The sequence below is a fragment of the Strongylocentrotus purpuratus genome, unplaced genomic scaffold, assembly GCF_000002235.5.
Source record: "Strongylocentrotus purpuratus isolate Spur 01 unplaced genomic scaffold, Spur_5.0 spur5_scaffold_2, whole genome shotgun sequence".
Taxonomy (NCBI): Eukaryota; Metazoa; Echinodermata; class Echinoidea; order Camarodonta; family Strongylocentrotidae; genus Strongylocentrotus; species Strongylocentrotus purpuratus.
In genome coordinates, this window is record NW_022145605.1 from 5,552,954 (window position 1) to 5,564,690 (window position 11,737).

An 11,737-nucleotide genomic window follows, 5' to 3' on the forward strand; every position below is an offset into this window, starting at 1 on the left:
TTCTAGATATTCCCCCAAAATCTTAACTACACTTTTTTGGTCAAACACTTTTAGAGACATAATTATAATGCCTCTGTTTTCCTGATTGTTGCAGATTTTGTTTGTGCCCCTTAAACTCCTGGCGTCGACCCCCCCCCCCCCCCCCTCACGGAGGTCTCTGGCTACTTAGGTTATCCAGTTATATCAAATAATGAGCAAAATCTTGAAGACATTATTTGCTATATTTCGACATTCGAACATTAAGTAAAGGTTGAGAGTTTTTGAGAAAGACTAATAAGACAAAAAAACAAAACAGTTCAAGAAAAATATTCGAATCTCATGAAAAAACATGAGCAAAATTTAAAGCAGGGCCTCTCGATTACTTTTATAATTTTCCCTGTCTCTAAATTATAATACATCCCTGATTTTAAATACAATGTCATTACAAATTATGTACCTTTCTTTTGCCATGAAACACTTCAATTATGTTTAGCGAAGTGAATTATCATGATTTTGCGCATAATCCCACATATTTTTTTTTTACATGAAAAACCTATATGTTTATTTGGAGATAGAAGAGAATAATCAATAAAACGAAATTGAGCTCGGAGACATATGTTTCGTTCCAATTATCAAAGCCCATTGAAATTTTAAGTGGAGTGAATTATGAAAATCTTCCCACGCATTTCTTGTATAGGTTTTTAATGTGTTTGTTGGAACATGATGCAGGAGAATAAAAAGAAACTAATGGCCCACGTGTTTCATTCCAGATACACTCACATCGATATACCTTGGAATGTTTACATCACCAGAGTAAACAATACACTTCCCAAAAACGTGTTGGTATTTCTGATATCAGTTCAATATTTTTGTATTAAAGGTACTATGTCCCATCACAAGAAGTGGGTTATTGATGTAGACAAATGCTTATGTACCCTTTACAGCTCATTTTATGTATGTTATTACCACAGAAGAAGAAAAAGCCAGTCAGTCACTCAATAGTGTCTGACAGTGAAGTCTAGCAAGTAAACGGGTTTCCTTGCATAATTTGAATATTAGGACACTGCTAATGTTTAAATTTCACAGATAGGACATACATGACATATTCATAATTCCTGCAAAGTTCTACAGAATTTGAGGTTGGCTGCAAAAGGGACATAGTACCTTTAAAGGGATTGAGCTGTATTGTTTTGTCACATTCGCAGGAGACCAATTCATTATCACGTCCCAGTCACACTGACAGCCTGACCCCAAACCGTCCCGATATCGACTGATTTTCGGCCATTCGGGGTATATGGAAGATTTTGTTTGGTCTGTTGTCGGTCTGTTGTCGATCTCATCGGTGTGACTTGGGGGTATTATGTATATGTACTCTAGTAAGAACAGGTGACATGTTTTTTCATTCACATGTTACGGGTTATTGCATTTAAATAGTCAGAAAGATATGACAGATATGACAGCTGTTGCTATGCCGGTTGAATCTTCAGCGAGCGTGCTATCACCAGCTAAAAAGCTAACTACGCTCTGTGGTTCTATCTAGCTTCTGTGGCGCAATTGGCTAGCGCGTTCGGCTGTTAACCGAAAGGTTGGTGGTTCGAGCCCACCCAGGAGCGGTATAGTTTTTTTTTTCTTTTTACAACCCAGTTAGTTCAACAGTTTATTAAATTTTCGCTTTTTTGGGGGGGGGGGGGGGGGGGGGGGGGGGGAGGGGGGAAGGGAATTTAACGTTTAAAAAATGCCAAGCAAGCATAATGAAATGAACATTGTGGTAACTTTGTTACTGCCTGTTTTTCTCGATGCCAGTTGAATCTTCTTCAAGCGTATGTAAGGGATATCGACAGAATCAACATTTGTGAACTGGGCAGATGTCGTGTCTTCGATGCGAAACCTGTTTTGCAATGTTCGAGCAAAAAACCTACATCCTGGTCTTGATATGAAGCTAGCTACGTTCAGGTGTTCTATCTAGCTTCTGTGGCGCAATGGCTAGCGCGTTCGGCTGTTAACCGAAAGGTTGGTGGTTCGAGCCCACCCAGGAGCGGTCATTTTTTTCCTTTTAAAGACTCAGTTACTTCAATATTTTACTCATTTTACGCATTTTTATTAATTTGATCGATATTTTTTTTTCAAATATTTTTTCAATTATTTTATTTCATTTATTTGTTTATTTCATAATTATCTTCTTTTTTGGAGGGGGGGGGGTGGTGTGTGGGAATTTTAACGTCAACTAAATGCCAGGTAAACAGACGCGTACGCAGGGGGGGGGGTTAAACCCCCTCCCCCCCCCCTTGATTTTTTTTTATGTGTATGTTTTCTGTAGGTTTTATGTGACCCCCCCACCCCCCCCCCCCCCCCCCCCCCCCCCCCCCCCCCCCCCCACCTTTTGAGGTTTTTTTTTTTTTTTTTTTTTTTTAATTTTTTGAGCGACTTTTCGGCCGGCGCGATTTTCACATTTTCGGGAGCAAAATAATAAAGCTGAGTCGTTGCGAAATTTTGGGCCCGATTTTAACCCCCCCCCCCCCTTGAAAAAATCCTGCGTACGCCACTGCAGGTAAGTGTTAATGAAATGAACATTGTGATAACCTTGTTATTGCCTGTCAAAAAAATGGATATATGCATGCTCCTCTCGATGAAGAATCCTGAATCCTTATTGTAGAACGAACATCTAACAAATAATAACCTGGAGCACTCTAAATCTAAATTGTTCTCTAATAAGAACAGGTGACGTTTTTTCTTCTCATTTACACGTTACGGGTTATTGCATTTTAATAGTCAGAATGATATGACAAGTTGTTGATATGCCGGTTGAATCTTCAGCAAGTGTCTTTTAAGGATTATCATCAGAATCCATATTTTGTGAACTGGACAGGTGTCGTGTTTTCGCAATGTTCAATCAAATAAACCTACATGCTGGTCTTGATATAAAGCTAGATACGTTCAGTGACTTTATATAGCTTCTGTGGCGCAATTGGCTAGCGCGTTCGGCTGTTAACCGAAAGGTTGGTGGTTCGAGCCCACCCAGGAGCGGTCATTTTGTTTTCTTGTTACGTCCCAGTTAGTTCAACAGTTTACTCATTTGATTGATTGATTGATTGATTCATTTATTGATTCATTTATTGTATTATCAATATTATAATATTTTTTTTCGGGAGGGGGGGGGGGGGGGGTGAGAATTTTAAGGTTAAAAAAATGCAAAGCAAGTGTAAATGAAATGAAAATGTTCTTGCCGATGCCGTTTGAAGCTTCAACAAGCGTGTGTAAAGGGCTATCAACAGAATCCTCATTTGTGGACTGGTCTACTAGGACAGATGTTATGTATTTGATACGAAATCTGTTTTGCAATGTTCAAACAAATAAATCTACACCCTGGTCTTGATATAAAGCTAGCTACGTCCATGGTGTTATCTAGCTTCTGTGGCGCAATTGGCTAGCGCGTTCGGCTGTTAACCGAAAGGTTGGTGGTTCGAGCCCACCCAGGAGCGGTATTTTTTAACCTCTTACGACCCAGTTAGTTCTATACAGTTTACTAAATTTTTCACTTTTTTAATTTTATTAATTCATCTATTTATTAGTTTAATTATTAAGTTTTATTTTATAATTATTATTATCTTATTATATATTTATTTATATATTTTTTATTTATTTATTCTTTTTTTTTTGTTGGGGGGGGGGGGAGGGGGGGGGGGGGGTAACGCAAAAAATGCCAAGCAAGTGTAAATGAAAGGAGCGTTGTGATAACCTTGTTATTGCCTGTCAAAAAAAATGGACACGTATATGTTCGTCTCGATGAACCATGGATCCTGCATGTTTAACGAACGACCACAAAGAATAATAAACTGAAGTCCTCTAAATCTTAAGTCAAATTATTTATTTCTGGACTATTCTATTTGGCTAATGATCCAATGATGAGGTTTCAGGACTTTTCAAATTGGTAGAAGGTCTCATTATGCGATATAAAAGAAGAAGGTTGATGATGATGATGATGATGATGATGATGATGATGATAATGATTAACAGTATTTACATTGCGCCATATTTATGTTAAAAATACTCAAAGTCGCAGACTCCTCAAACATTACCAATTGATTCATTATTTTTACATTTTACGAAATATGTAAGTTATGAGGCATGGATTTGAAGGGTTCTAGGCACTAGGCAGTCAGTCTTATGAAAAGAGCAAGGAATTAACTTCCACAATCGAGAAGCAGTGATTGAGAAGGCATGATCTCCATATCCCTTGAAATCTATAATGGGTACTCAGTCTTATAAAGAGTTGATAGTAATCGCTACTTATTTGCGATTGAAATCAATAGCAACTATGTACGTAAGAGGTAGGAGACTGCATACCTGCGATTGATTTCGATCAATTGCAACTCTTTATATATAAGACTTGGCCCAGATGAGCGCAAACCAGAACGAAAACGGGCGCATTGTTAGGATTTATAAAGAGATCATTCTATGCAAGTATATTTATTTTTGTCAAATCACTGTCAGTGTTTATCATTCACTCGGGAAACGTAAATATATACAGAATCCCAATCATTGCATAACGACATCATTCGGTATAGGAAGGCGATTGGTAGAATGTTGATGCTATTTTTGACCCTACATGTACATATTGAATAATTCTACACATTGAATAATCAACACCGTAATATACCTCTAATTAATCTGACATGATGATGAGGAATCTAGGCGTCGATTGATAGGTGGGGGAACCGTTTAATTGAGGTGATAAGAGAGAGAGATAGAGAGAGGAGGAGGGAGAGAGAGGGAGAGAAAGAGAGAGAGAAAAAAGAAAGAGAGAGAGAGAGAGAGGGAGGGAAAGAGAGAGAGAGAGAGAGAGAGAGAGATGGAAAGAGGGGAAAGGGGGGGGGGGGGCTGGGAGAAACAGGGTGCTGATGGGTGAAATCATGACACACATTAACATTTTTAAAACATACTTTTGGGTGGAAGGAGGGGGGGGGGGTATCAGAAATAACTTTATGTAGCTCTGACTGCTTGTTGCTTTTTGAAGTATTATCTCACTCTATTCGACGATAAATTATGATTAAGTTTCTAGTGCTCGGGCAATCATTTTCTAGAAAGATGGTTGAATATAAGAATTCCTCCCATATCTTTCTGGGTTTTTTCATAGCGATGTTTACCGCTATTTCATTGCAGTGGCGAAGCTTGGGTTCATTCAATGTGTGTATGTGGGGGGGGGGGGGGGTTTAATTAAGTAAGTAATACAAGGTAGTGCTAGCCTGATTGAGAATCGTTCTGTCCCTCTTACTTTCCCTGCCCTCCTTTCCTCTCCCATTTTCGGTGGGGCTGGAGGTCAACAATTGGCGCGGGAGGAAGTTCCCTCCTCACGGCTACGCCACTTTAAGTGTATCTTGAGACGATAGTAAACCAGCCTCTCACTGTGAGGATGTCTTATATGACGTGTGTGTGTGGGTGTGTGAAACTCGTCTGGTCTGATCAAATTGAGGCGTGTCCGTCAAAAATTGCATCCAGCGTGACGCAACGCACCGCGGCGAAGGCGTGAATAGATAGGATGGAGATTACCAAGGGTATAATGCAGAGGCAGATCAACGTTTTATAAGTGGCACAATTTCAAGCGAACTCAATCAAACGTAAACAAACAAACATACAACACAACACCACACACACAAAAGAACAAGAATGGTTGTGCCCCCCCCCCCCCCCGGCTTAACGAACCATGATCAAAGTCTGAAAGATAAATCATGAGATAAAGAGAAGATTTATAAAAATCGGAAACGAATCAACAAATAACTGTCATCAAAATTGTTTGTTCTCAAGGCCTACGTTTTCAAGAATTCAGGAATCGAATTTCATTGATTCTTGAGTGTTTAATACCTTTTTCTTTTAAGATCGGTGTGTGGAACACAAGAAGAGATAAGCTTATTACGATGGTTGGTGCCATTTATGATAGCGTGACACCTTCATTGATATAGGATCTTAAGTTCTTTATTGTCCTTTTTTTTGGGGGGGGGGGAGGTGGAGGAATGTTCTGCTTTTTTTTTTAAAGGTCAGATGTATCACTGAATTTAAGGAATGTGTAAGTTTTGGAGTAGGTCCCTAGTTATAAAAAGGGTAAGACACTGAACACAAAAAGGTAATAATGCTCGAAAAAAGTTGCATCACCATGAAACATTCCCTGTTTTCACGAAGTGACGGTAGTGAGGAAAATCGCACATATTTTCACTTTTGATTTTTTTGCATTTTTGGACATCATTCACTAATACCTTGAACCTCACAAAATTTCAGATCATAATAATGTCTAATTATGTCACTATGACGATGACGTAAACAAGAAAATACCTAGCAAAAGGATTTTTTGTTTTCACGAAGTGACGGCCAAGTACGCGCTTAACAGCCGTCAATTCGTGAAAACATCGTTTGCTCTTTTTCTGCTTTTAATATTTTCACGAAGTGACGGTCGGGGTGACGGTAGTGAAAATTTCGCAGTTTGGAACAGTCACAGACCATGTAAAGGTGAGTTTTTAAATGTTTTTTAAAGATAAATTAATGTGGTACACTCTTTTGATTCATTCTGATTCTTTGTAAGCCATAAATATGTCCATGAGCACAGAAATGTGTGAAAAATACACCGCCGTTCAACATATCGCCCCATATACTTATTTTCATGTAAGTGAATAAAGGAGTGATGTATCATGTGATCCAAAACTAAAAAGATCAACTTATGTCTTAACAAATATACATCTAGACTAAATAACTTAAGTGGAGAGTCTTTCTTATTTAGCTCCACACCAAATATTAATGCTATTAGGTTCTTTTTTATATCTGCTTAAATTTTGAACAAAGTTTTACAGAAAGAAAGTTAGATAGAGTCTAGGCCTAGAGGTCTAGATCTAGGCTAGACTCTAGAGTATAGAGCTTTACTTTTATTTTTTCAGTAATTTACTATTTAGCTAATTTGTTTTAGAGTCTAGAACTCTAGTTATTGTAGATCATCATTTTATAATTATCAGTTTATGTCAGCCACTTCTCATCAATCTAGAATCTAGACTAGAGGTGAGTAGATCAGGATCTAGACCAGACTGAGACCTTTCTTGTAATGCAAGGCGTGCCTGGGGTTAAAGAGACTTCAGGGCTCCAAGCCCAAGGCCAACATCAACATGGCCAAGGGCAAAGGGAGTTATGAAAATTATCATCATGCTGAGCTGAGATGACCTGGGATGTAGCTCCTCCTGGTTAACTGTTAGGGAATTCAATGATTTGCCTTACAAGCAAAGAAGGTCATGAATGAACATTTAATTAAAAATTGGAAATTAAATACAGTCCTGCCCTGAAAATGAATAAATGGCACCATCCAAAAAAGGAATACTTTTGTTTTGAGACTGAAGTAATCATGAGTAGTCTACCTTTTGGGGAACAATGTCTACATGTTTAGCTTAGTTTCTCTCATTATCTGTACTCTGTGTCTGTTATATTCAAAGGCAGCACTTTAGTACCCTTGTTCCTTCACTCTATACAACAATTCTTTTAAACAATTGTTCTTGATACCAGCAAATGTTGCCCAACTCCACTTCGTATTTTAAAGAATTTTCCAAGCAAGCACCATACCAGATGATGTACATGTCTCAATACCAGTACCTACACTTCAGTGGTAATGACATTATGATGATGTTTTTGCTTTCACTTAGTTTCAGATGCAGTAGATACAATTTTCACTTGTATGAAGGAAGCACTGGGAAAGAACATCTACTTTTCAAGAACGCCACAGGCCAGAAACAAATCCAGGTGAGAATAGTTTCATGATCTGTTCAAGAAAATCACACTTTAGCAGCAAAGTACTAAGCACACTCACTGCGTATGTGCATTGGGGTGGTTGTGTTTGGTAGGGACAATTGGAAAATTCTATTTTGGGGTAATAGGGGCAATTGAAAACTTCTGTTTGGGGTCAGTTATGCCTAGTAATTAATTTGATGTACAAAAGATAATATTGGATTCATTTCCTTACCTCTGCTTGCAAATAAATGAAAGAAAATACCTTGTAATTATTTCTTTCATTCTACAAAATTAGATTTGATACAGGGACCGACATGCTGGTAAGATGGGTCCTTGATACTTCACTGAACACAGAGCTGCAGAATGTGACTTGGCATAGTGACCTAAGAGTGGGAGCGGTATGGAACAGTTGAAGCAATTCACCGAACACGTACAGTCAGAGCTGCATGTGTGACTTGGCATGGTGACCCTTAAAGTCTCCTGACGGCTCCGATTGCGATTCTGATGATGACCCATTGTCTATGCTTCTGAGCGAGTCAAAAGGTATCTTCTTTCCTTCTTGATTGTTTCCCAATAGTTAAAATTTTAGATATTCTTAATTGCTTTTAATGCTTAGGTCCTTTAGTTAAGGGAATGAGTGGTCCTATCGAGGTCAGCATCTAATTTTTTTTGTAATCCTTAACAAAAATTGCCAATACTAAGGTGATACCAAATAAAGTATTTAATTCATTAAGAGCCTCTTTAAAAGTTGGTACCAAAACTACACAAAATAATTTCGCCCAATCATAATGCACTGTAAAGTTTCCCTTTCATAATTGAAATTCTGATAATGGTTTTCTATTGATTGTTCTTTCTTATTTCCTTTTGCTTTCACGCAGTCTAGATGAAGGATCTTCGCTGCTTCAACCACTATTGCTTGGATGACATACGTGTGAAGAAACTTGAAGAACTGTTGTTGAAGAGCATGCTTGAGAAACCAGAATCAATTACATGATCGTTTTGACAATGCTTCAATGTTTCAATACCTCAATCTCTCTTTTATACTGTTTTATTTTAAACATTTTAAATATCATAAACAAAGCAAACTCCACTCATAATTGTAATTGTGTGTTGTAATCGCAATTAAATGGATTGATTATAAAATCAATGAATTGATTTAAAGCAAACTGGTAACATTGTCCATGATTTCTGAAACAATGAACTGAATAGTTGTACAGGTGTCAGTTTTCTGTTACAGTATTGCAATGAACTCCTGCACACATAAATCTTTATTATTCAAATGTATAGTTCAGAACAGCTATTTATCAGGTATACCTACCTCAATCAGTAATGCATATTAGAGTTTTCGATTCCAGTTCCATGAATCCTCATATCGTATCTTTGTATTGAGGAATTTGTTTATCTATTTTCTTTAAATGTTTGTATTCACAGGGGTTGATGCCTTCATTAGAACATGAATATAAGTTACATTTCCACAATTGATTTTCTTTCAAAACACAATGTTACTAGTTCACATTTAATGTTTTTATTTTTACTTTTATAGTCATTCTCATCATAATTGTATTTGGTACTTCAAACTATCTTATAATCATACAATATAATCAAAATGTTGCTGTTTTGAATTTTATCTGTTTGATGAGAAATGAAATTGTTTAGTCAAATTGATATTTCCATGTTTATCATGCATTGTTCAGCTGATAATTGTTTAGTCAGAGATTACATGTTTGCCTGGGCGAATACAACCTTTTAGCATTTTATTGAAATACCCTAGAAAGAGATTGTGTATAAACTGACTTGCTTCTGAAACTCTACTCACAAGATATTAATGAAAAACAGTAATGAACAAAAAAGTAATGATTATGATTATATTAGTCATATTTCCCATTGAAAAAACTGTACCATCTTTTTTTTCAAGAACTGCCTCGTTTTGTTACGATCAACATGTAAACCTTTCAGCCAGAACAGGATAACCATAGCGTGCACGAAAGAGACTATACCACACAGTACTGTTTTGAATACCTCTTTTGTCTTCAGGTAAAAAAATCTGTGCAGATGAACCTTTAAAAAAAAGAGTTTATTTAGCAACCAGTATATTTCAGCATTCTAATGATATAAAATTTCTTATTCATTTTGTTTTGGAATGGTATTTTGAATATAGATTCATTTCTTTGTTGACTTAATCATACATGTAGTACATGTATGTCAAGCATTTTGTATGTCACATGTGGCATTTATTTGCTATGATTGCTGAATAAACATGATAACCAGGACATGTATGAAGAATAAGTTAAAGACATTTTAGCATATTTAGTACAGTATAATGTGCTAAATAACCTTTGTATTCCGTGGCTGTATACCTGATACGTCTTTTCCACAAATTTCTAAATGTACATTTCAAAATGCAATATAGTATTGATGATAATTGATGATGATATGTTTGGTATGAATTATTTAATATTTTTAATTTATTCTCCATTTGCCACTTGCTGTTCTGGTTCCAAATGTTTGAATTAAAACTGCTCAGTCAAAATTCATTTTCTGTGTTTATATTGCAGAGTTGAGTAGTTGACTACAGATTATGGTCAATGATCAATACTGAATCTTTTTCCTTCATTCAAAAATATTTTTTAACATATTTGCTTTATTTCCTATATGAAAAAATATACTTAGCTAGGCCCCTCTCTAAAATTTTAGAAATTCCTCATAGTAATAGAGTAGCAAAAGCCCTAATATCACCCGCATGAATTTCAACAAGAAATGGCAGAATTTGTGTGATATTAAGGGAGATGGAGGGGGTAAAGAGAGAGAGAGAGGGAGAGAGAGAGAGAGGGAGACTACTTGAACGTGTTCTTAAGTGGAAAGTATATAGTAACTTTAGTGCAATCTTTAGTTCCTACTACATACAATATAACTGATAATTAAACCTCAAAGAATATTAAATACATATCCATTTTTAGCTTAAGATTAAAGAGAATAGCTTATTAATCATTTTAAAAGCACTTTGTGCCAATATCCATCTGTGCTATTGATAGTTAATTTATTGTGAGCCGTAGCTTCGTGAACAAAAACTGACATCATACATCTAACATCATAATTATACAAAGAAGAAAAGGTGCTCTTATTTTATCCATACATCTATTAAACAAGTAATTTTACCGTATTTCAGTGTCTATCTCATGAAATTGCTTCACACAATAAAAATCCCATATGTTTTATACGCGCTCGGCTACGAGCCGTCACTTCGTGAAAACAAAATACAAGCGTTCTATGTGATTTGTGTTTTCACGAAATGACGGTTAAGTTAAAAGTTTATACGGAGACATTCAGTTTATTCTTATCAATAAAAAAAAAACAGCTACCAAACGAGGAAAATGTATTTTATCTCTCAGTTCGCATTATTTTATCTGTACATCAATTAAACAAAACATAATGCTGTTTTTAGTGTCCATTTCGAGAATTCCATCCACGAGGGAAAAGTCCCATACGTTTTACGCGCGCGGCTACGTACCGTCACTTCGTGAAAACAAAATCAAAGCGTTCTATGCAATTTGTGTTTTCACGAAATGACGGATGTGTTAACAGTTCACACAGAGAAATGAAAAAGCAGCTACAGAAAGAGGAAAATGTACTCTTTCTCACAGTTCGAATTATTTTATCTGTACATCAATTAAACAAAACGTTTTGTCGTATTTAGTGTCCATTTCGAGAATTCCATCCACGAGAGAAAAATCCCATATGTTTTACGCGCGCGGCTACGTACCGTCACTTCGTGAAAACAAAATCACAGCGCGTCCTTGAATTTCGTGTTTTCACGAAGTGACGGTAATGTTTACAGCTCATTTCCTCAAAAAATATAAGAAATAATGGAAATATTTAAAGATAGAACTAAACATTGAGATATTTTCTATCCCAGGATATAAAATTTATTTGCCTTTGATAAATTAAAGAGGTTGAGATTATGGCTTGAACCTTTGAAAGCGATTTATTCAAAACTAACTTTCTT

At 36.4% G+C, this 11,737-nt stretch overlaps 1 long non-coding RNA gene and 4 other non-coding genes across 6 annotated transcripts; all 5 read left to right on the forward strand.

Annotated features, from left to right (window-relative positions):
- Positions 1–1,518: 1,518 nt before the first annotated feature.
- Positions 1,519–1,592, forward strand: TRNAN-GUU. Its single transcript has one exon. It is a non-coding gene; the product is annotated as a tRNA-Asn (tRNA).
- Positions 1,593–1,944: 352 nt separating this feature from the next.
- TRNAN-GUU lies at positions 1,945–2,017 on the forward strand. Its single transcript has one exon. It is a non-coding gene; the product is annotated as a tRNA-Asn (tRNA).
- A 912-nt stretch (positions 2,018–2,929) lies between these two features.
- TRNAN-GUU lies at positions 2,930–3,003 on the forward strand. Its single transcript has one exon. It is a non-coding gene; the product is annotated as a tRNA-Asn (tRNA).
- Positions 3,004–3,384: 381 nt separating this feature from the next.
- Positions 3,385–3,458, forward strand: TRNAN-GUU. The gene has a single exon. It is a non-coding gene; the product is annotated as a tRNA-Asn (tRNA).
- A 2,968-nt stretch (positions 3,459–6,426) lies between these two features.
- Positions 6,427–10,264, forward strand: LOC105444755. 2 transcript variants are annotated; one of them, XR_004065167.1, is made up of 4 exons: positions 6,427–6,477; positions 7,650–7,746; positions 8,030–8,277; positions 8,613–10,264. It is a non-coding gene; the product is annotated as an uncharacterized LOC105444755 (long non-coding RNA). The 2 variants fall into 2 exon arrangements; XR_004065168.1 differs by having other exon boundaries at positions 6,440–6,477; positions 7,656–7,746.
- Positions 10,265–11,737: the final 1,473 nt, after the last annotated feature.